Genomic DNA, 22,276 nt, shown 5'->3' with positions numbered 1-22,276 from the left:
TTCTGATTCTTCAAAAGATACTTCACACTTACCTCCTTGTTGTTCCTCAAAAAAGATATTCTATCTCCCAGATCCAGGCAATTTCCCTGGCTGTCTCCTGGCTAGATATTCTTGTTCTCAATCTCCTGAGTTCCTTACTTCCTTCAGATCCTAGCTACAATCTTTACTTCTTCAGGAATCTTTCCCAGGCCACCTTAATTCTTGTGCCTTCCATCTGCTGATTATTTCCAATTTATCTTGTATGTAGCTTGTTTGTATGTAGTTGAAAACATTTCCCCTGAGCTGTGACACATTTTCCTATTTGGTCCCTAGAGATCAGGAGTTTAAGACTTAAAGTGGTTATGAAATATTCCTTCCATCAAATTCACTTCCAGCATGGTAGAATTGATGAATGCTCCCCCACCCCCACCCCAGTTAGCAGGACACAGTGTCTTTGTTGCCGGTTCAATTCCCCTGCTTGATTAGAACATGCGTGTCACTCTTCTGTTTCAGGGATTCATAAGGATCAGCAGATTCTGCAATGTTTCTCGTTGTTGGACTTCTAATGACTCCTTTGACTTTTCAAAGCTCCCAAGATCATTCTATATTACCTAGGCTATTCTATCATTCCACTATTCACCTAGAATTAGAGAAGAATAAATACAATAGAGACAGGACAAATAAAGAATCATGAATTTGAAGCCATAGTTATCAGGTGAGAGACTCCTCCACTCAAAGAATTACAGAAGTTTTTTCCTCCTTTATTTTTCCTCCATTTTTCCCCCCCACAGGTTCAGTAGCCAATTAAAAGACTTCATTATCACACAGTAATAAGTCAAAAGGAAACAGACCCAGAAAACTCATTCATTCTCTGAACTGGAGGGTGGGGTCATCTAGTAAATCTACTTTGAAGCAAGCTTCTCAAGTCCCTCACATAGAGTAGTCAGCACACAGAGGATCTTGTATATGCTCAAAAGAGCAAACCTCTATTGACCCATCCCCTATTACATTAGTAGCTGCTTTTTTATTTTGGAGAAGTAAATGGAGTATAGAAGGTCAGGTAAAACAGACTTTATTATGTTGTTATTTGAGCAGTGATTGCTATTTATGTACATAGAGAACTTTATGATATTTTAACTGTTTTAATGTCATTGGGTAACAGGTTGATTTTTTTATTTTGTTTTGTTTACATATATGTGTATATATGTATGTATATAACTGAATTATTAAAAGATAAGAAGAAATTTTCAAGTGCCATACAATCAGAAGACCCAAATTTTCTTCATTCTACAGAAAGCTTATAGTCTATCATCTTATGTTCAAATGCATTGTCCTCATGACTTCTCCAAGGCAAAAGGGTTTCAACCTTAGCTTCTTCCACTTTATTGTGAAATGTAGTTTCTCTTCAACCCTCTATTTCCTAGAAACTGTTCCTGGAGAGGTATTCTTCAAAGTCAGCTCTTATTCCCCCACAAGAAAATCCATTTTCTTTAATCTCACCATTTTCATCCCTGCATCAGCTTTTGTCATTCTTCTGCCCTTGGGACTTTAAGAACCACACTAGACTCCCTGTCTTCTCCCCTTCCACTTCTTTAACCACTCAACAATGGCAGTCTACCCTTCTAAATCAAAGAATCAAGTTATCTTTCTTTTTTACTTTGGGGAAACTCTTTTAAGGTTTTCTGAATTCTCTTGAAATCTCTTCTGTACTCTGTCTGGTTCTTTCTCCATATTCTCAAACATTTATTCTTTCTGGCACTCCACCCACTACTAATCTATAAAGCTATTCTGATTTGAAAGAAAAAATGCACGCAATGATGTAATTTAAAGAATTTATGAACACTTTACATTCGGGTACCTAATATCAACACCTCTAAGCTGCTCTACTATGACAGAAGATGATTTTTCTGAGTTCTTTGATAATTTATAAAAATGCATTTAGTGAGATTACTTCCCCCAACTAGCCAAAGTCACCAATTAAATACTTTCTTAAGTGTTCAGTTAAGATATAGAATCACACAAGAAAAATGTTGACAGTTTATTTCCATATTTCTTCTCTTTTTTTCTTAAGTCCAGGCCTTTATGATTTTTTAAAAGTTATATTAATGTATTTTGTTTTTATATTGCAAATAATTACAGACTACCCCCAATTCCCAAGAAAGTCTCTTGAAAAGTAATTGTACAAAACTAACAAAATTATGACATCATCTGAATATACATGCACATAGAGCAGTCAGTACAGTCAGTTAGTATGAATCTATTTTTCTCTCTTCCATTCCCACTTTCCTAGAAGAAAAAGGGAAAAGAAAAACAAATTCCTTGAATTCAGTATGCATAGCTAAATAAAACAAATTTCCTCATTGGCTATATGCAAAAACATGGTACTTCTCAGCCTGCTCTTTTTAATCTGTCACTTCTCTGATGGGAGATAGACATTAGTATTTATCATCATTCTCTGGAACAGTGGAGAGCAACCATATATACTTGTATATCTTTGCAATGTTGTATAAATTGTTTTCTTGATTCTGTTCATTTCATTCTTCATCAATTTATTAAAGTCTTTTAAATTATTTTTATGATATTAAATAAACTATTTTTTGGTTCTGCTTGTTTCACTCTGCACATATTTAGTTCAATGTCTCTTTGAAATGTTTTATTTCATCATCTTTCTGTATAATAGAATTATATCACATTCATATACCACAACTTACTTAGCTATTACTTGACTGATGGATATCCCATTAGTTTATAGTTTTTGAAAAATACTCCAAAAAGAGCTGCTATGAATATTTTTGCACATATAAGAACTTGGATATATTGAATCAAATACTATGATTTCATATTTCTTTCCCCAATTCACAGGAGCCATTCACATGTCTACCAACAGTTTATCATTGAACCCATTTCTCCATTCTCTTTCCAAAATTTATTTTTGTCTTTGTTGTCTTTGTCAAATTGATAAGCATGAAGTGGAAATTCAGAGTTGCTTTAATTTGCTTTTCTTTAACTTGTATGAGTATAAATATCATGGTTTTCTTCCCTGGAGAAATGCTTTTTAATGTCTTTAGACCATTTATCAACTGGGGAATGGTTCTTATTCTTAGCTATCTGAGAAGTTTATTGCAGAGACATTCTCCAGTTAATTACTTCCCTTTTAATCAGTCAGTCAGACTAAAACATTTATTAAATGATCACAAATTACAAGCAAAAAGAAAGACAATCCCTGCCTTTGAAGAAATTATATCTTAATGCGATAATACCTAAAAGAAACTTATAAAGTAAGTCTTTGCAGGGGCTTGGGTGGGAATGGGGAGGAAGAGGAAAAAGTAAAGAGAAGTAAATAAGAATGAAGTCTGATGAAAAATGAAGAGTTAGCTATTCTCCTCAAATGGAGGAACTTTCTATTTAATCAGGGGAGGGGCTCCAGGGTCAAAGGGTACTACTAAGGGGTGAGTTCCCAGGCTAAAGTAATCTTCTAGGATGAAGAAGTTTCTAGGATATTATGAGGAAGTCAGGAGGAGTGGATAATAAAGTGGATAATAAAGAGAATTAAGTTTATTGTATTTGTTCATGCAAAAACTTTAATTTCTAAAATATCCAGATCTGAGGCTTTTTTTTTTAGCATTGAAATCTTTCAGTTACAAGAATTTCTAACTTTATTCCCTCTGCTCCCAATGCCTTTCATTTTCATCTCTTAGGGGATCTTTATCATATTTTCTTCTTGTCTGTTAGGAGGAAGTGGTTTGGCAATCCAAATTGTTTAGTGGTAGGATAGAGTTGAACTTAATATTTTTATTATTCTTCAATTATTGTCTCTTTTTATCTTTCTGTCTTGTATTACCTTGATCTATAATAAACAAACCACTACCATGAAAAAACCCTAAATAACATCCAGAACCAACTAAATAAACATATAGAGAAAGATAGGAAGGAAAGAAGGGAGGGAGGAAGAAAGGGAAAAGAAAGAAAAATAGGTAGAATATGCAGTTGTTTTGGCAAAGTATTGAGATAATCTATCAGTGGAATGTGTATGTGTATATGTATATATTTATAAATATTCACACATATATATATGTTATATATATATACATGTATATACATATAATTTGTGAATTTCTGTGCATACATGATTTCATATAAGTCTCTATATATCTATATATATAAAGCTTAGAAGACATTGGAAATATATGAAGTGCTTATATATATATGTGTGTGTATATATGTATGTATATTTGTATATAGTTATTGTTCAGTCATGTCCAACTCTCCATGACCCTATTTGGCTTTTCTTGACAAAGATACTAGAGGGGTTTTCTATTTCCTTCTCCAGTTCATTTTACAGATTAGGAAACTGAGGTAGACATGGTTTAATGATTTGCCCAGGGCCACACAGCTAGTAAATGTCTGGGGTTAGATTTGGACCCAAGAAGATGATGTTTCCTGTATCCAGATACAGCATCTACCACTGTGACACCCAGTTGTCTCAAATATATATACATATATACATATATGTATATATATATGTATATAGATAGATAGATAGATAGATAGACACATACACACACACACACACACACACACACATATATATATATATAGTCTTATTTATCTATATCTTTATCTATCTATTACCTATTTGTCTATATGTCTGTCTATCTAAGTTTGGAGGATTTTAGGCTTCTCATCTTCTACTCATTGCTTTGCAATATCTCTAAAACAACTAGTTATTTTACACCTGGAAAAACTGGACAAGATAAGAAAAGAGAATACAAGGCTCACACACACACACACACACACACACACACACACACACACTCAAAACATATGCATACATATTTATATATATATATATATATATTTCAGTTTCTTTGGATAACCAAATAGCTTTAACAAAAGGAATAGAGGAAAGACATAATACTAGATCATGTTTGCATGTCATAAGCTGAATAGCACTGCCAAGTTAGGCCCTTAATATCAGTAGTCTCCTGTTTTGGTTTGTTGTCAAGAAACCATGGGATGCCATAACTTTAAAAGAATTAAAATGTCAATGTTTGATAAAAGAATTTCTGGCTTAGCTTCTTACCACTGTTTACTTAAGATTAGTAGGTCACATAACTAGATAGAGGCTGCAAAATAGAACTGGAATATCAAATATACCCATGGTGTCAGCTGGTTAGTTCGTACTCTTGCCTGCAGATTTAAAGCTTGAGTTCCATAGCTCCAATGTTTTCAAACTAGTATACTGTTTTATCTTATACAGATTTTTCCCTTCTGTCATCTGTTCTTTTGATATGATCTTCCCTATGGGTTTCTGTAAAATTCCATGGAGCCTATTCTACCCCTGTAACCAAAATCTGTATAAAATTGCTTAAAACTGCTGTGTCTGAGTCCACTTAATTTTTTGTATACACTTAATCTGTCTTTTAAGCATAACCAACCAATTTCTCCATATCTCTGTATTCATTGTTGATGTGGCAGTATCCATCAACAAACCCCTGGATAATTTTTGTCAGAAACCCAAAGGTCATTGGAAAAATGCATGACAGAGTTGAATTGGCTATAGAATATTAAATATAAAAACATGCATATGAAAGGGTATAAAATTTATCTCCAAAGATAGATGCAACTAAAATACAGTCATGTATAGCAAGCACATTCTCTCAATACCCTTCCAAACCTCATTCATTGTAGTAGGTTGGATCTCCAGAGCAAGTGACTGGGAAGAAAATCTTTGCAGCAAGTTTCTCTGATAAAATTCTCATTTCCAAGATACATAAAGATGGATTCAAACTTATAAGAATAAATGTGACTTTCAAATTTATAAATGGTGAAAATTATGAGCAGCAGTGTTCTAAAGAAGAAACCTATTTCTATCATTAGCAATATGGAAAAAATGTTCCAATTCAATAATAATTATAAAAATGGAAACTAAGAATTATATTTCATTCACATAAGATTGACAAACAACAAAAATAGAAAATGACAGATGTTGGAGAAGGCAAAGGAAAATAGTTACTCTTGGTATGGCTAAGAATTTACTAAGTCATTCTGAAAAGCAGGCGGTCTCTATCTGAGAGGCAGAGCCAAGATAGTGGCAGGAGAACAGCCTTTCCTAGAAGCTATCTGCAAAATATTTCAAAAACATTAAAACTATGACTCTAACTAAATTTTTGAGAGACAGAGCCCACAGAAAGTTTCAATGAGGCAATTCTCCAGACCAAGATAACCTGGAAAATAGTGGGAAGGCTGTTCTACAGGGTTGGAGTGGGCAGTAGCATGCCAGAGTGAAGGAGTTTCAGCCTTCTAGGAGCAGTCCCTGGGTGCCTGGGTCCCTGGAAGTCCTGGCTTCTGGCAGCAGAAGCAGTTTTCTGACCTGCTACCCCAAGAAGCACTAAGAACAACTTGGAAGATCAGCGGGGAAACCTCTGCCAGAGTGAGTGTGAAGCCCAGGCCAGCATGGCTCTCCTCAGCACAGCCGGGCCCTCAGCGCAGCCCAGATCCCAAGAAACAGAAGTAGGCCTTTGGAACCGCCCAGCAGGAGCCACCCAGCAGCTGCTCCCTGAGTGCTCAGTCCACAAAGGTAAGGGAGTGGAAGGAATCTATCAACGTCTATCCTCTGTCTCTGGGACAGGACTCTGGACTTTTGACCATATTCAGATCCTAGTTGCAGTCTGGGCCCCCATAGAGCAGGGGCCACCCTCCTCACAGCCCAGGACAGAGGGGTGTGTTTGTTGTGATCATCCACAGACCAGAGCACAAGTAGAAGAGCAGTCAGAGCCTCACATACTGAGGTCCTTACATTGGGTGTCCCAATAAGATTCAAAAGCTCAGGAAGCACCCCCAACCAGGCACAGGCTGGGGAAATGAATAAATGGGAAAAAAAGGAACCTGACCATAGACAATTACTTTGGTCCCATGGAGTATCAAAATATACACACTGAAGATGATAAAGTCCAAACATTTGCATCTAACGCCTCCAAAAATATAGAAGTTGGGCTCACTCTATGACAAAGCTCAGAAAAGATTTTGAAAATCAAGTAAAGGAGATAGAAGAAAAATTGGGAAGAGAAATGAAAGAGAAGCAGGAAAAATATGGAAACAAACTCAGCAGCTTAGTCAAGGTGATCCAAAAAAATGCTGAAGGAAACAACATGTTATAAACCAGATTAGGACAAATGGATAAAAAAATTAAAAAGTTTGATTAGTTATTTTCAGTATGAAGAATTAGGATTAAGAGGAAAGAGGTACATAAGAGATAATTTTTATAGAGTGTTCATTAGATTTTGAAAAGGTGTTTTGTTTGTGTGTGTGTGTGTGTTTGTGTGTGTGTGTGTGTGTGTGTTTTATTCTGCTTTGTTTTTCTTCCTCTGGATGGGGATAATATTGTCCCTAGTTGGTGTAATACAGTTCTATTAGCTCTCTGAACTGCTGAGAGGAGCTGCTTTCCTTAAGGATGCCCATCCCATAATGTTGTTGTTAATGTATACATTATTCTCTTGGTTCTACTCTCTATGTTCAGTATCAGATCCTACAATTTGTTCAACGTTTCTCTAGAGTCTGACCATTTATGGTTTCTTATAGCACAATACTATTCCATAGTATTCATATACCATAATTTGTTTAGCCATTCCCTAATATATGGGCATCGCCTCAATTTCCAATTCTTTGTCACTACAAAAAGAGCTGCTATGAATATTTTGGTACATGTGGAACTTTTCCCTTTTTAAAAATTCTTCTGGATATAGACCTAGAACTGAAATTGCTGAGTCAAAGGCTATGAGTCTTATTACTCTTGGGGAATAGTTCCATATTGCTCTCTACCGATATGGAACTCTACCAGCATTGCATCAATGTCCCATCCTCCCACAATCTCTCCAAAATTGATCATTTTCCTTTTTTCTCACCTCGGCCAATCCGATAGGTATGAGATGATACCTCATTGTTGTTTTAATTTTAATTTCTCTAATTAGTAATGATTTGGAGTATTTTTTCATATGATTACATATAGCTTTAATTTCTTCATTTGAAAACTGTCTTTTCATATCCTTTAACCATTTATCAATTGGGGAATGACTTGTAACCTTATAAATTCTCTATATATTTTAGAAATGAGACCTAGTTGTGAAAATTGTTTTTCAGCTTTCTTCTTTCCTTCTAATTTTGGCATCATTGATTTTATTAGTGCAAACCCTTTTCAATTTAATATAGTCAAAATCATTCATTCTGCAGTTTATAATGTTCTCTACTTCTTGTTTGGTCATCAATTTATCCCCTTTCCATAGATCTGATAGATAATCTCTTGGTCTATTAATTTACCTGGTGTCACTCTTTATGTCTAAATCCTTTACCCATTTTGACTTTATTTTGGTACAGGATGTTACATGTGGATCTATGCCTAGTTTTTGGCCATACTATTTTCCAGTTTTCCCAACAATTTTTGTCAAATAGTGAGTTCTTATCTCAGAAGCTGATGTCTCTGGGTTTGTTAAATAGTACATTTCTGTAGTCAGTTACTGCAATTTCTTTTGAATCTATCCTAATCCACTGATTCATTAATCTATTTCTTAACCACTAACAAGAAGTTTTAATGACTTTCGCTTTATAGTATAGTTTTAGATCTGGTAGAGCTAGGATACTATCCATTACATTTTTTTTTCATCAGTTCCCTTGCTATTCTTGAAGTTTTTTTGCTTCAGATGAATTTTTTCACTTTTTTTAGCTTGGATAGTTTGATTGGTATAGCAATATGGATCTGATGTGAAAGAGGGATTTTTCTGCTCGGTTCCACTAGTGAGAACTATAAGTAAGAGGAGGACTTTGCAGGGAAACAATTTATATTGGTGTAAGAAAAACTTTTCTGACCACTAACAACATTCCAAAATGGAATAGACAGCCTTTGGAGATAATGTCTTTCTTCTCACAAGAGGTTTTCCAGCAAAGGCTGATGACTTAATTGCCAGGAATATAAGATGTGGCTTCTCCATCATGTTAATCTTGGAACTGATGGGCTCTGGAGCCCATTCCAACTCTCACATTCTATGACTCAACATGAAATAGAGGAACACATGTGGGAATTGGAGTTAGAAGACCTGGGTTTCAGTCCTGGTTCTGTCACTTAGATTGGAGTGCTCTTGGACAACTCAATTAACCTCTTGTATTTATTTCCTTCTTTGAAAAATGAGGGATTTCTACTAGATGAATGCTAAGGTCCCTTTACAAGTCTATCTATGAGAATAGAATATTGTAGGTGACAACTAGTGATGAAATCAATCATTCATTAATAAAAACTTCTTGATTTCATATCTAAAGTAACCAGCCAATTCAATTATAAAACAGTATTACCAGTGAAACAAGCCAATACTTTACAATGGATATGGGCCATTGTATGAAAGCATGGCACTGATCACCTAGATAAGGCACATAGCAACACCTCCCAAAAGGCTGCTCATCCTAAGGAGAAGGAATTTAAATTAACTTAAAAGAAAAGACATTATTTCCAGAACCCAGTAAACAAATCCTACATAAGCTTAAATGTGGTTTTTTTAAGTTCTTCTTAAGAATTAGTGGTATTTCTAGTTTGTTTAAAAATCTTTGAAAAAAAATGATTATGGGGGCGGCTCGGTGGCACAGTGGATAGACCACTGGCCCTGGAGTCAGGAGTACCTGAGTTCAAATCCAGCCTCAGACACTTAATAATTACCTAGCTGTGTGGCCTTCGGCAAGTCACTTAACCCCATTTGCCCTGCAAAAAACTAAAAAATTGATTATGGTAGTTACAGTTTACTTTCTATTTCAAGCATTTGCACTAGTATTTAACTAGCAATAGTTAATTGAAGTGTTTGTCTTCAGAAAATGAAGCCAAACAATAATTTCAGACATTTACTGAATGTTACATTGAACAAATTGCTTAACCTCTCTGTACTTCAGTTTCCTCAGCCACAAAATGAAGGAGAATAGACTCAATATTTTATAAAATCCCTTCTAGTTCTATATCTATGAACGTTTTATGAATTCCTTTTGACATAGGAATGTCAAGCATTTTATTGTTGATTAATCAAAAACAACCACAAAAATTGATCCAATAAATGAGAGAGAAGAGGGGAAAATGATAGAAAATCTGACCTGAAAAGATAATCAGCCTAGAAATCTAGAAAGCAAATGACCCAAGAGGGGGATTAAGCTTGCAGCTAAATCTCTCTTTAATTTTATTAATCAGACATTTCTCAGTACAAGGTTTTTTGCAATTGCTGAAAAAAACTAAAGCTCATGAGTAGAGCTTGACATAGCTGATTATGCTAACTCTCACTGGGGAACCTTTCAAGTTGAATTTTCTAAAATTTAAATTCAACAAACAGTTACTGTGTATGCACTATATTCAAAGAACTGTGGGAGGTGCTAAGGGAGATACAAAAAGAAATAAGATTTCTGCCTTGGAAAAGTTAATAGTCTATTAGGGGGAGATTAAAATGTATATCCATCATTTAACTGCAATTTTAAAAAGAAATATTCCAATGTAATTTCAATCTGTCTATAACTTAATAGAAAAGCTGAGAGAGCTGTCTAAAGCTCAGAAGGGTTAGTGATTTGCCCAGATCAGTAGGCAATAAGTAGGAGAGGCTGGGTTTGAATCCAGACTCCCTACCATGCCATGCTCCCTCTCCAAACACCTGAAAAGAAATTATGATAATATATTATATAATCTTCCATCAGCAGTAAAATGTGAAAAAAAACTCTACTAGACAGTCCCACCTACCTTTTAACCCTATATCTATTATCTTAATCCTGTTATTAAGATTAATGATTAATGCTAGTTGGTATAGTACATTAAAAATTATGATAGCTCAGAAGAAGAAAAGATCATCAGGCAAGAGAAAACTGTTAATTTGAAACTTAAGGAATACTAGAGTTTAATAATAATCAAAAACCAAACATTCCAGATGTGAGGTATGAGGCAGCAAAGCTGGAATGTTTGGGGTAGGGTAGGTATGGAAACTGATTTTTCATCTGCTATAAACAAGTCAAGTCAAAAAATGTTTATTAACTGCTTACCATGTACCCTGGTACATAAGTATTGGGGATAAAATAAAGATAAATAAGAATAAGAAAACTTGCCTTCAAAAAGGTTACAATCTACTAGGTGAAGACAACATTAAGGATCAGTAAAATGGAAGAGCAGAAGGGAAATATGATGGCAAAGTTCAGAGACAGAAGCAAAGCTGGGAGAAGAATGAAGGAGTTAGAATGGCTGCCTTCTGGAAGTTCAGGAAGAACTCATAAATTGGGGGTTTCAAGGACGGAGATCTTGCAAGGCAAAAAGGCTTGAGAGGATGAGATGTCTTCCAGGATGAGAAGGGTGGGTAGTGCCATTTAAGTGTCAGATACTGTGCTGGGTGCTTTACAAATATTATCTCATGAAGAGAGATATTGGGCATCATACAGTAGTCCAGAGAATCAGTAGTGGAGTCAGGAGAGTGGTGGTGGGAACCTGGGTATGTCCTCAAAAATGGAGATTATAAACAAGTAATGAAGAAGTCAAATTCTGAATGGGAGAATGGGGGATGAAAAATTCACATCATTTGGCACTGTCAAAAAGTATAATGAGCTGTCTTAAGAGTTAATGAGTTCTGCAGCACCAAAAAACTTCAAGCTCAACCTGGATGTCAACAATGTTAAAGAAGAAATTGCTTCTTGGTTATATCCTTGTTTGATAACCACTGATATCTTTCTAATTTTGATATTCTTTGATTTCTGTCAAGCTAGGTAATCTAACCTTTCCTGTCTACCCATCCAACGCCCACCTACCTTAAAAAAAAAGACGCTCCATTATAAAATTACAGCAAAGCATGCAGTGATTCTTATCTCTTTTGCCAGAAGCTTGGACTAGAGCTTGAGTTCTGAAATAAAGTATTTCTTCCATCTCTTTCTCTATCTCTATCCATACACACTTGTGACATAACCAAGCAGAAAATGAAAAAACAGCCAGTTATTTGAAAGGCAGTCAGAGAAAAGGAAATAACAGATAACAAGTTTCCCTTGATTTCATCCTCTGGGTGATCTGCTACAACAAGGTGGTGGGATAGAACAGAGGCCAACTTGTAACTAAATAGATTAAATTATTGTAGTTTTTCACAAATTTTGCAGAGGCTTAATTACCTTCTGGCTGTTCTAGTCCATGTTAGTCTATTCTCCTTTTGTTTTGCCTATGTTGATTTTTCAAACCTGGATTAACAGTTCTAGCATCCTCCTGAGAGGTAATTCTTGATCCCCTGAGGCTCCAGTTATCCTTATTTATAATATTAATGATAACTGTAACCACCACCTGGGTAGTGCTAAAAAGGGCATTAACTTAGAAAACTGAAATTCATTCCTGGTTTTTTCCTTTTTTTTACACACTGTTATGCATGACAATTTTAATGGGGTGCTTCCTACCAACTGGTTCACAAAATTCTTGTCATTTTTTTACAAGATTAAATAAAACCAGTCAGCAGAGTGTGTAAAGCATAAATTACAGATGGCAGTGGGGCAAAGACATTGTGTGGTGAATAAATTAAAGCCTTCAATTATCAGACCAGGAATGGAAGCAAGAGGAAGGAAAGATGAGCCAGCAGGAGGAAATGTTTTCAGGTGACATCTGAGATTAGATGAATACATGAGACACCAAGACCCACAGATGCACAAGTTTTTGAAAAAAAAAAAAACAGAAAGTTATTCCCACTGCAGGAATTTTTCTTTGTTTACTAGTTTAGGGGAGCAAGTATTACAAAGAAATATATGTTGTTGATTTTTCTTCTTTTACTGAACCCTAAGATCCTAAAGGGGGTAGTTTTATTCTTTTCGTTATTAAGTGGCTTTAAAAAAATTGCTTTGCATTTAGGTATAAACATGAAAAGTCCTGAAAAGTTATGCATCTGCCAGTGGCTTTTGTAGAAATAGTGTGCTGTCTTCTGACACCCCACAGTTGGCAGGTAGGATGGTGATAGACTCAGACTGCCAAGGTGATGAAGTAATAGATAAGGAATAGTAGGGAATAGAATGGGTCACTGTCAATGCTGTGGTAACATTAGTGTGTACTCATTACAGTTTTGGAGGATGGGAATGAAAAATGGTGTAGAGTGGGGTAGTATTGAATTTAGAGCTAACAGTCATCATACTTTTAGTTGGGGAGGGAAAGATCTGTTTACAGTTTACATATTGTATACATTGCCAGAATAAAAATGTATAAAAATGTTCCCATGATATGTTTCAAATAAAGTCTTCTTTTAGTTTAATATTAACCCTGAATTAAATTTGAGTTCTCCTTAAGGATTGGAGACCTGGGATGTAGTGGGAGAGTGAATGGGGGGGGGATGAATTTGGCCATTTTCCAGATCTTCCTCTATGTTTTAATGGAAGTAGGTTGAACATCAAGTCTATGCTTTAACTCAATACAAACAGGTAAATCTATACTTTACAAAATTATAATGTATAATGATGATGGAAACTTTAACAACAATCCATGAAAATGACCCATTTATTCCTGAAAGGGACATGTCAATAGTTAGCTAAAGCAAGTCCAAGACCTCCCTTGACCAAGGCCATGTGAATTTCCAAGTTTCTAGAGGAAAAAAGAAAAGAGAGAAAAAGAAAATTGTTGGTTCCTCTTCTGCCTTCCCAAGGAGTGGTCTTCTATCATATACCTCTGCCCCTGCAGAATAGCTAAAAAAACTTTCTGCTGCCTATTACACCAACTTGCATTAGAGGGATACTAACAAATCTTGACCTCCAATTCGGGACTGTCCCCTTCTTTCACATGGGGCTGTCCCTAAGTGGAGATAAAAGATTTGTGTGCTACCTTACCCCCAAATTCAGTATTCCACCTCCTTCTCTTTCATCTTTATTCAGGATCTCAGAATTACCAACAAGAGAGCTAGAGAGTTCTCTTGCTGCCAAATAAATGCACATTTGCAATAGTTATAGTGCACTATTTCATCTTCCTCATGTTGTTAGAAAACAAAGCACCTGCTATCCACACTATCCTTTGCTCTCCTAAAACATTTCTAAGAAAACGTTGTCTGAGCCACCCCAGAGGAAAAGAAGCCCATGAATCATACGGAATTTAAGGTTTTTTGTCTAGATGTACAGAGTCCTTTGAAGGGTAAGGACTGATGCCTAGATGATTTTGCACTGGGTAAGGGGAAGGAAGGGAAGGAGAAGGTCATCTGGAACTATATACAAAAATCAGTCCATTCTTATCAGGTAAGACTTCCTGGAGATTGGATTCAAGAAACCACTGGACAAGACAGTCCTCCCCCTTCTGGAAGTAGTTTGATTTCTCAGAGAAATGACTTCTAGGAGATTGAACATTTGACCTTGGGTGGTCTGTGTATAATGATGCAAATGATGATTGGCAGAGGCAAATCTCTTGCCCTAAGATAAGACAGTCATCTAACCAGTGGGGGATAAATTAAAGGGCCATTTGGATTAGGCTGACATTCCAATTGGCATATCCTCATTACACAGAGATAGTTGCTTTATCTTTAGTTAGGAGAAATTGTATGATCCAATGCTTAGCACAATGTTCCATCACCACTCTAATGTCCAGATTGGCAATGAACCCACCCTCCAATCTCTGCTGTTCTTATAATGTTTTCAGCATATGAATCCTATGGGTCCTGACATATTCCACAAACAACTTTACACAGTGGGAGAAAATAGTGACTAAATTCTTCATCAATCCTGACCCCAAAGCAAAAAATTTTGATTGTCTAATCTTGTTCTTTCCAGACCCCAGAACACTTAATCATCCTCCATTCAATTGCCAAAGTAATCACAAGACATAGATCTGTCCATTCATCTTTCCTGCCCAGTAGTTTTCAATGCCTTTCTCTTACATCTAGCATAAAATGCAAAATGTCTAACCTGGCATTTAAAAGACTCCACAATATAACTCTAAACTCCTTTTCCAGGTATTTCTAATTTCTATCCTTCATTCATTATGCAGTCCATGCAAACTGCTCTGTTAACTTTTTCCCCGAAACTCAGTAATCCATCTCCTTCTCTCTGTTTTCCTATAGTTTACTCCCATGCCTAGAATAAGTATTCTCCTACTCTCAGTCTATCAGAATTCATAGTTTCCTTCAGACTAAGATAAATTACCACCTTCTTCAAAAAGCTTTTGAATTTCCAGTTCTCAATAGTCTCTTCTTTTTTATTTAGTATTTTATTTTCCCTTTGTTGCATATAAAAACAATTTTCATATTAATTTTTAAAACTTTTGAGTTCCAAATTTACTTTCTTTCCTTCCTACCTCCCCTCCTTGAGAAAGTAAAAAAAATTGATATAGGTTATAAATATGTAGTCATGCAAAACATTTTCATAATATACATTTTATGAAAGAAAACACAGATTCCTCCCATCAAAAGGAAACCTCAAAAAATAAAGTTAAAAAAAGTTTGCTTCAATCTGTATTCAGACATCATCAGCTTTTTCTCTGAGGATGAATAGCATTCTTCATCATAATTCTTTCAGAGTTGTCTTAGGTCACAGTATTGCTGAGGAAAGTTAAGTCATTAACAATTGATCATCTTACAATATTTCAGTAACTTTGTACATTGTATATTCAATACATTTTGTTTTGTACAGATGTACATTCATTTTGTACAAATGTCCATTCATTTTGTACAATGTACATTCAGTACATTTCATTTTGTATCAGTTCATCTAAGTCTTTCCAGATTTTTCTGAAAATATCCTCAATGAGTCTTCTCCTTTTAATTACTTTGTGCTTTCTTATATGTATTCAAAGTAAACACTCTTCCTTCTTTCCCAATGGAATGTATATGTATCTTTAGGATGTTATTTCATTTTTCTTTTGTGTCCTTCCTCAGCACTATGTTTTGAACAGAGTTGGCATTTAATACATTTTTAGTGAATTTAGTTGACATGAGTGAACATTGGAACAACCTACCTAAGAGAAACTCTGACGTCTTTCTTCCTGGAAACTCTTAAGGAAAATGAAGACTGTCAAGTGAGTTGGATGGCTTTGGTCCAGAACTGGATGACTTGATATGATAACTTTCCCTTACTCTGAGGCCCCAAAGTACAATGAAATGTTGTTAGTTAAGATACTAATATGTTGTGGCAGCTAGGTGGTGCAATGGATAAAACACCGGTCCTGGAGTCAGGAGTACCTGGGTTCAAATCCAGTCTCAGATACTTAATAATTGCCTAGCTGTGTGGCCTTGGGCAAGCCACTTAACACCATTTATCTTGAAAAAAAAACCTAAAAGAGATACTAATATGTCAGTACTCCAAAGAATCTATCATCTTCTCACTGTTACTATTTTCTCCAACAAAGTAGAGAACAAACCATTTCCATTGATTTATCTCTCTGATTTGCACACTGCCTGTACATCAACTGATCATTAAGTAATTAGTTATAGCCTATTTGTGCCCACTGTATACCTATCCATTTCCCTTTGGCTTTCCCCACTATTTTGATTCCTGGAAGATTTTGATATCCCCAAATTCAGAGATGTGTAGCATTCCTAAAATAATATGATTCTTAAAAAACTGATCTTTCATTTCAAGAAGTTTAGCTTGAAAATACTACATGATTTCTCAAGTGCAACTTCTCAAACTAGAATAGACCTACTCTAGTCTATTCAATTCTGGATTAAGTTCATTGGTCATTTGTAGGACCTGCCCAATATACATGGAATGATGGACCAGTTCTGTCTTTATAACTATATATCACAGTCTAGAAAATATACATTTTTCATCCCACTGTGGATAGTAAGACTGAAGCCTTCTGAATGATTATGGATTTCATTTATGAAGTTCTGTGAAATTCTAGGACTTAATATAATCAGTCCAATGCCATTTATACACATGAACACATGTAGGATCTCATTTCCATAGGAAATCCTCTTTCATTTGATGGATCTTCTTCAAGACAAGTGCAAGCAGGTTTGGAGAACATACATTGTCTTATTCTTCATATCATATTAAAAAATTAAACTAGATTTAAAATGAATAACTATAGTGAATAGTGATGTTGTCCATACCCTTGTGAAATTTCTCATTGGGAAAAAAAAAAAACATTTAGCACAGGCAATTCATATATTCCCAGTTTATTTAAAATGCAGTCTATGAAAATGTCCCCCTAAGCTTCAACTATGAATGCCTTTCTTGTGTGAGTTTTTCCTACTACTTCCCAGAATTTAGCCTCAGGCCGTAACATTACTGCATAATGCAAAAGAACTGGGCCTCCAGACCTAATCACAGGGAGGTCTTTCTCTCCCCTTCTTCCCCTCCCTGGCCTTTAGAAAAGTAAGTTACTATTAGATATTGGTGCTTAGCACAAATTCTCAGGTGCCAGAGAAATAACTAACTACTGGCACTAGTCCCCAAATAAAGACCCTACATCATTTGGGGAAAAGATGGACTAAAACACCTGAGGTCAGATTCCATATATTTAGCATTAGTTAATGAATAATTATTAATTAATCAGCGTAGAAACAAATAGCTGCCTCCAATTTTTCCAGAGACTATTCACTACCAAATTGTTCCCTCATTACTAGTAACAACCAATTTAGAAGCGGTATTATTGCATCAATTTTATTAATGCCACATTCCAAAGGCTACCATAGCAATAAAACTGCATACGGCTGTTAAAGGAGGTTTTCTGGACATATTAATAATGCATTTTATGGTAGAGGTTAATATTCTGTGTCTCAAACTGAAGTGCTTTATAATCAGGACTGGCAAAAAAGAAAGACTAATCAGTAATGATAACCCATCACTCTTAAATGTTCTAATAATAGAGTTCTGCATCACTCTACATATTGCAATGATATATGTGTGCATACTACAGTTGCCAAAATCTTATTATTAAACAATTTTATTAATTACAATTTGCTAGATTGCTCAATAAGAAGCTTAGTTACATATTTCTGCATGATTTATGGATCCTTTTGAAAAGGAAGCAGGTACCAGAATCTTTTTGTTTGTTCTAAATTTGGCTCTGAGAAAAAGGTGGGCTGTAAGCAGTTTTCACAGTGGCTATTTCAGCTAATTAGGGATTCTACAAGGTAGACTATCCTATCTCCTGCTATTGTTTTTTTGCAGGGAAAGCCAGGGAGGAAGGGGAAAGGGAATAGAAGAACTGCTAAAAAATTTTTCTTTTAAAAAATTGTAAGAAAAATCCTTTAACTCAGGAAGTTATATATTTTGCCTTCTTATTGGACCAAATAATAATAAAAACAACTAGAATTTATCCAATTCTTGAAGTTTGAAAAGCACTTTACAAATATTATTTCATTTGATTTACACAGCAATCCTGGGAGATAGGTGCTATTATTCTTCCTATTTGTAAAAATGGGGAAACTGAGATGGAGATTACAGAGATTCATGGGTATTAAATATCTGATGCCTTATTTGAACCAACCACCTTGCCAAAGAGAAAAAATAATGTAACACAAGAAACACATGAGAAAAACTCAATATACATGAAAGATAATTAAAAATACTCTAGCTAGAGGGGTAGCTAGGTGGTGCAGTGGATAGAGAACCAGCCCTGGAGTCAGAAGGACATAAGTTCAAATCTGCTCTCAGACACATAATAATTACCTATCTGTGTGACCTTGGGCAAGTCATTTACCCCACTGCCTTACAAAAACTAAAAAGAGAGAGAGAGAAAAGAAAAAAAAGGAAAAAAAATGTTCTAGCTAGGGATTTTCTGTATAATAAGAGTCTACTGAGAGAATCAGATAGTCAATAAGCAGATCACTGCTAAGTTCTGGGGCAAAGACAGGCAAAAGACTCCTTGATCTCAAGGAGCTCGTGATCAAATAAGGTTGATAAGAAGCAAATATGTACAAATAAGTTATAAACAGGAAATAGTTAAGAGAATATAATTATTATAATAAGTAATTTAATTGATATAATGATTAGAGGAGAGAATTTTGCATGAGGGGAGAAGTTTGGAAGTTTATTTGGGGGCCAGAAAGAGACAGAATTCCCCACCAATCTTGGGGATATAATCCTAAAACTTAAGTCAAAGTTTCAGAGGGAATTCACTGCTATTTCATTTTGTCTAAAGCACTTAAAAAAATCTCTCTGAAGAAGAATCTCTTTGGTTAATGGTTGAACATGGTAAATATCTGTTGAAGGCTTACTTGGAGTGGAAGGAAATCAAAATTTATGAAAACAACCTCCTTCTCTCTCCCCAACTCCTTGTATCCTTGTATTTTTTAACCATCCTTTCTTATTTAGCTTTGTCAATTAATTGATTTTCTTACCCTTACATTGTAATTATATTTGATATCTGATAACATTAATGAATCTGGATTCACATTGACTTCAAGTAGAAATCATATTCAAAACTATGGGGGAAAATAAGACCTTAGAGCAAAGTCTGAGAGTTAAGTAGCTTCTACCTTGCATCCTTATACAACTACCAGGGACCTTCTTATTCTATATCAATAAAGAATATCTCCTGTCACTGGTTGACTGAAGAGTCATGATGCTAGCTAGTAAAAGTCATAATGTTTGTGAAGCATAGTGACCATTGATAGATCAACCAGTCACTTGTAGAGGGAAAATTTGTGTGTTCCATAAATTAAGCCCATCTAATACAATTATTTCTTTAAGGTCTTAGTTATCATAGAATGAAGACAAACATCAGAGAACGTAAACACTCCATTTGTCCAAGGTCAATGGACTTCTAGAGGAAAAATCTAGCTATCTGGTAGCTTCTTGTCTTAAGCAAATTTTCTTGCTTGCTCATTGGCTAAACTTGGATATTTCTGCTTGCTGGTCTGGAATGACCTTTAAATTTTAGCACCCTGAGGAGGAGCTGTTGTAATTCCCACTCTAGTTATACATCTTTTAGTCAAATCATCACTAAGTTGAAACAAAATTTAAGACATTTTACTAGCGGTCATGTTGACTCAAGTAACCTGTTTCTAACATATATTGATATTATTTTGCATCTCTAGTTTGAGGAGTCTGGTTTGAGGATTCTGAACTGAAATATCATCATTGGGCTAGTGTAGTCAATTTTTTATAAGACAGTTAGGCGTAAGGTATGGCATTAATTACTCCAAAGAGTTCAGCAAAATGTGACATGGGAACATCTCCTTTTAACTGCATTGCCAGGGCAGGAGGAGGAAGGAGGGAAAAAAATAAGCAAAAGAAAAAGAAACTTTAGTGATGAAATACTCTGGAGTTCATAGTAGCAGCAGTGTATTTTAATTCATCTTTATTTTTGAACTTAAAAATCATCGATGACAGAAACTTTACAATGGAAAAAAGAACAAGAAAGATTGTATAAAAAGCTATGAAATTCTATTAACTATATTTTTAAAAGGATATATCAAATTTAACAAAATAAAAATATTACCCGGTTTGTGTCCTCTTTCTATAATTCTCTTTCTTTTCTTCTTTGAATTTTTAAATAATGTTTTATTGATTTTTTAAAAAGGATTTATCGTTGTCTACTTATTTATGATTTGAATGGAAAGTGCCCTCCGGTCAGCCCAGTGAAGATTATAGTTTTACCTGACCTGAACTGCTACAAATCCCAATACTTTTTCCCAATTCGTGTCTAGCTTTTTGTTTCCATCTAAGGGAAAGAACAGCATGAAATTCCCACAAAGGGATGATCGAACAATAATAAGTGGCCTCCTTCTTGTCAAATGGGTGCTGGAAATCACCAGACATAGGTCACTCCACATGTTAAAAATGGCAGTAACTCCTTACAGTGAGAGAAATGAAATGGCAAAGACAGGTCAGAGGATAAAATGGAGTGAGCAGATGAAAGAGGATTTGTGGGTGAAACATTGAGCCGATGTTTCCATTTTCCCGTCACTCCTGTCAGAAGGCAATTGCTCCTTTGTTCATGTAAATGACAGGCTTTTAACAGACCAGCCTCAGCCATTAATTTTAAACAAAAGCTGTTCTCAGTTCCTCTCATGTGGGTCTCCGTGTGTCGGTGAAATCACACCAAGTTGAAACTCTTTCTGTTGGATTACCGGTATTACCTCTCCCACTCTTAGTGGTCTGGGTAGATTATTTTTAGAACAAAAGAGGTGTGGGCTTTCAGTTCTTTTTATTTCCCATTCATTCAAAAGTCATCTTCTACTATTCTAAAGAAACACATCTTGTTAGAGCAAAAAGTATCATAAAGTCGTAGTGTAGGAGATTTCAACCACTTGAGTCCCTCATTTTACAGCTGGGGAAATTAAGGTCAAGAAATTAAGTACATTACTCCGGGTCAAACAAATTGTAATGGGCAGAATTATGATTCAAAGTGGTCCTATACTCCAAAATCAACATCTAACATTTAGTCAATGTCACTTCCCCCAATATTAAAAAAGCAAAAGTGAACAGAAAGAAACTATGATTTGTTCATTTTCATTTGTTCATGAAAGACCCAGGAAGAGAATCCATATCTCCCTAATAAATAATCAAATTTTTTTTTTTTGCACAATCCCATGGTTTCCAAGATGCCAAACCAATCTTATCTTTTGTATGTAAAGGTTTCTCCCATTTTATTACAACCCCTATCTTTGAATCTCATTTCTTTAACTTGAAGGAAAACTGGTTCAAAGGTGATGCCAGTGGACAGTGTCATAAAACACTAAGGGAGGGGCGGCTAGGTGGTGTAGTGGATAAAGCACTGGCCCTGGAGTCAGGAGTACCTGGGTTCAAATCCGGTCTCAGACACTTAATAATTACCTAGCCGTGTGGCCTTGAGCAAGCCACTTAACCCTGTTTGCCTTGCAAAAACCTAAAACCTAAAAAAAAAAAAAAAAACCCACTAAGGGAACAAAGACTAAGGACTATTACCTTAAATTTAGGAAAAAAATTGATATCTTATTGTCTGATCTTGCTATCTCTTATACTTTATGTTTCTTCCTTAAGGATGTGATTTCTCTCTCATCACATTCAATTTAGATCGATCTATACCATGGAAACAATGCAAAGACTGACAAATTGCCTTCTGTGGGGGTGGGGGAAGGGAAGTAAGAGTAGGGGAAAAATTACAAAACTCAAAATAAATAAAATCTTAAAAAAATTAAAGCATCACTTTAATTTTGAAAAAAACATTGAGGGAGCTAGTTCATTCTGGTTTTGTCACTACTTTATCAAGTGGACCTGGGCTTTAGATACCACAAATATTGAGTAAAGAAGAGAAATGATCATAAGCATTCCTTCCTTCTCTCCCACAACATACACACATTATACATCAAAATACTAGGGATTGGTGTGACAAAAATCAGTAGATTAATGGAATGGAGACCACATGTCTCCC

The 22,276-nt window shown here is 35.3% G+C and overlaps 1 long non-coding RNA gene across 2 annotated transcripts in view; it reads left to right on the top strand.

Moving 5' to 3' along the window:
- Window positions 1–6,068: 6,068 nt before the first annotated feature.
- LOC141493195 (uncharacterized) overlaps window positions 6,069–22,276 on the top strand; it is a 50,080-nt gene continuing 33,872 nt past the window's right edge. For both annotated transcript variants that reach the window (XR_012470143.1, XR_012470142.1), the window contains exon 1: window positions 6,069–6,559. This is a non-coding gene — a long non-coding RNA (uncharacterized LOC141493195). The remainder of the gene's footprint in view (window positions 6,560–22,276) is intronic.

This window comes from Macrotis lagotis, chromosome 7 (assembly GCF_037893015.1).
Source record: "Macrotis lagotis isolate mMagLag1 chromosome 7, bilby.v1.9.chrom.fasta, whole genome shotgun sequence".
Classification (NCBI taxonomy): Eukaryota; Metazoa; Chordata; class Mammalia; order Peramelemorphia; family Peramelidae; genus Macrotis; species Macrotis lagotis.
The sequence above is the reverse complement of the archived record's forward strand: the minus strand, read 5'-3'. Positions and strand labels throughout refer to the sequence as shown.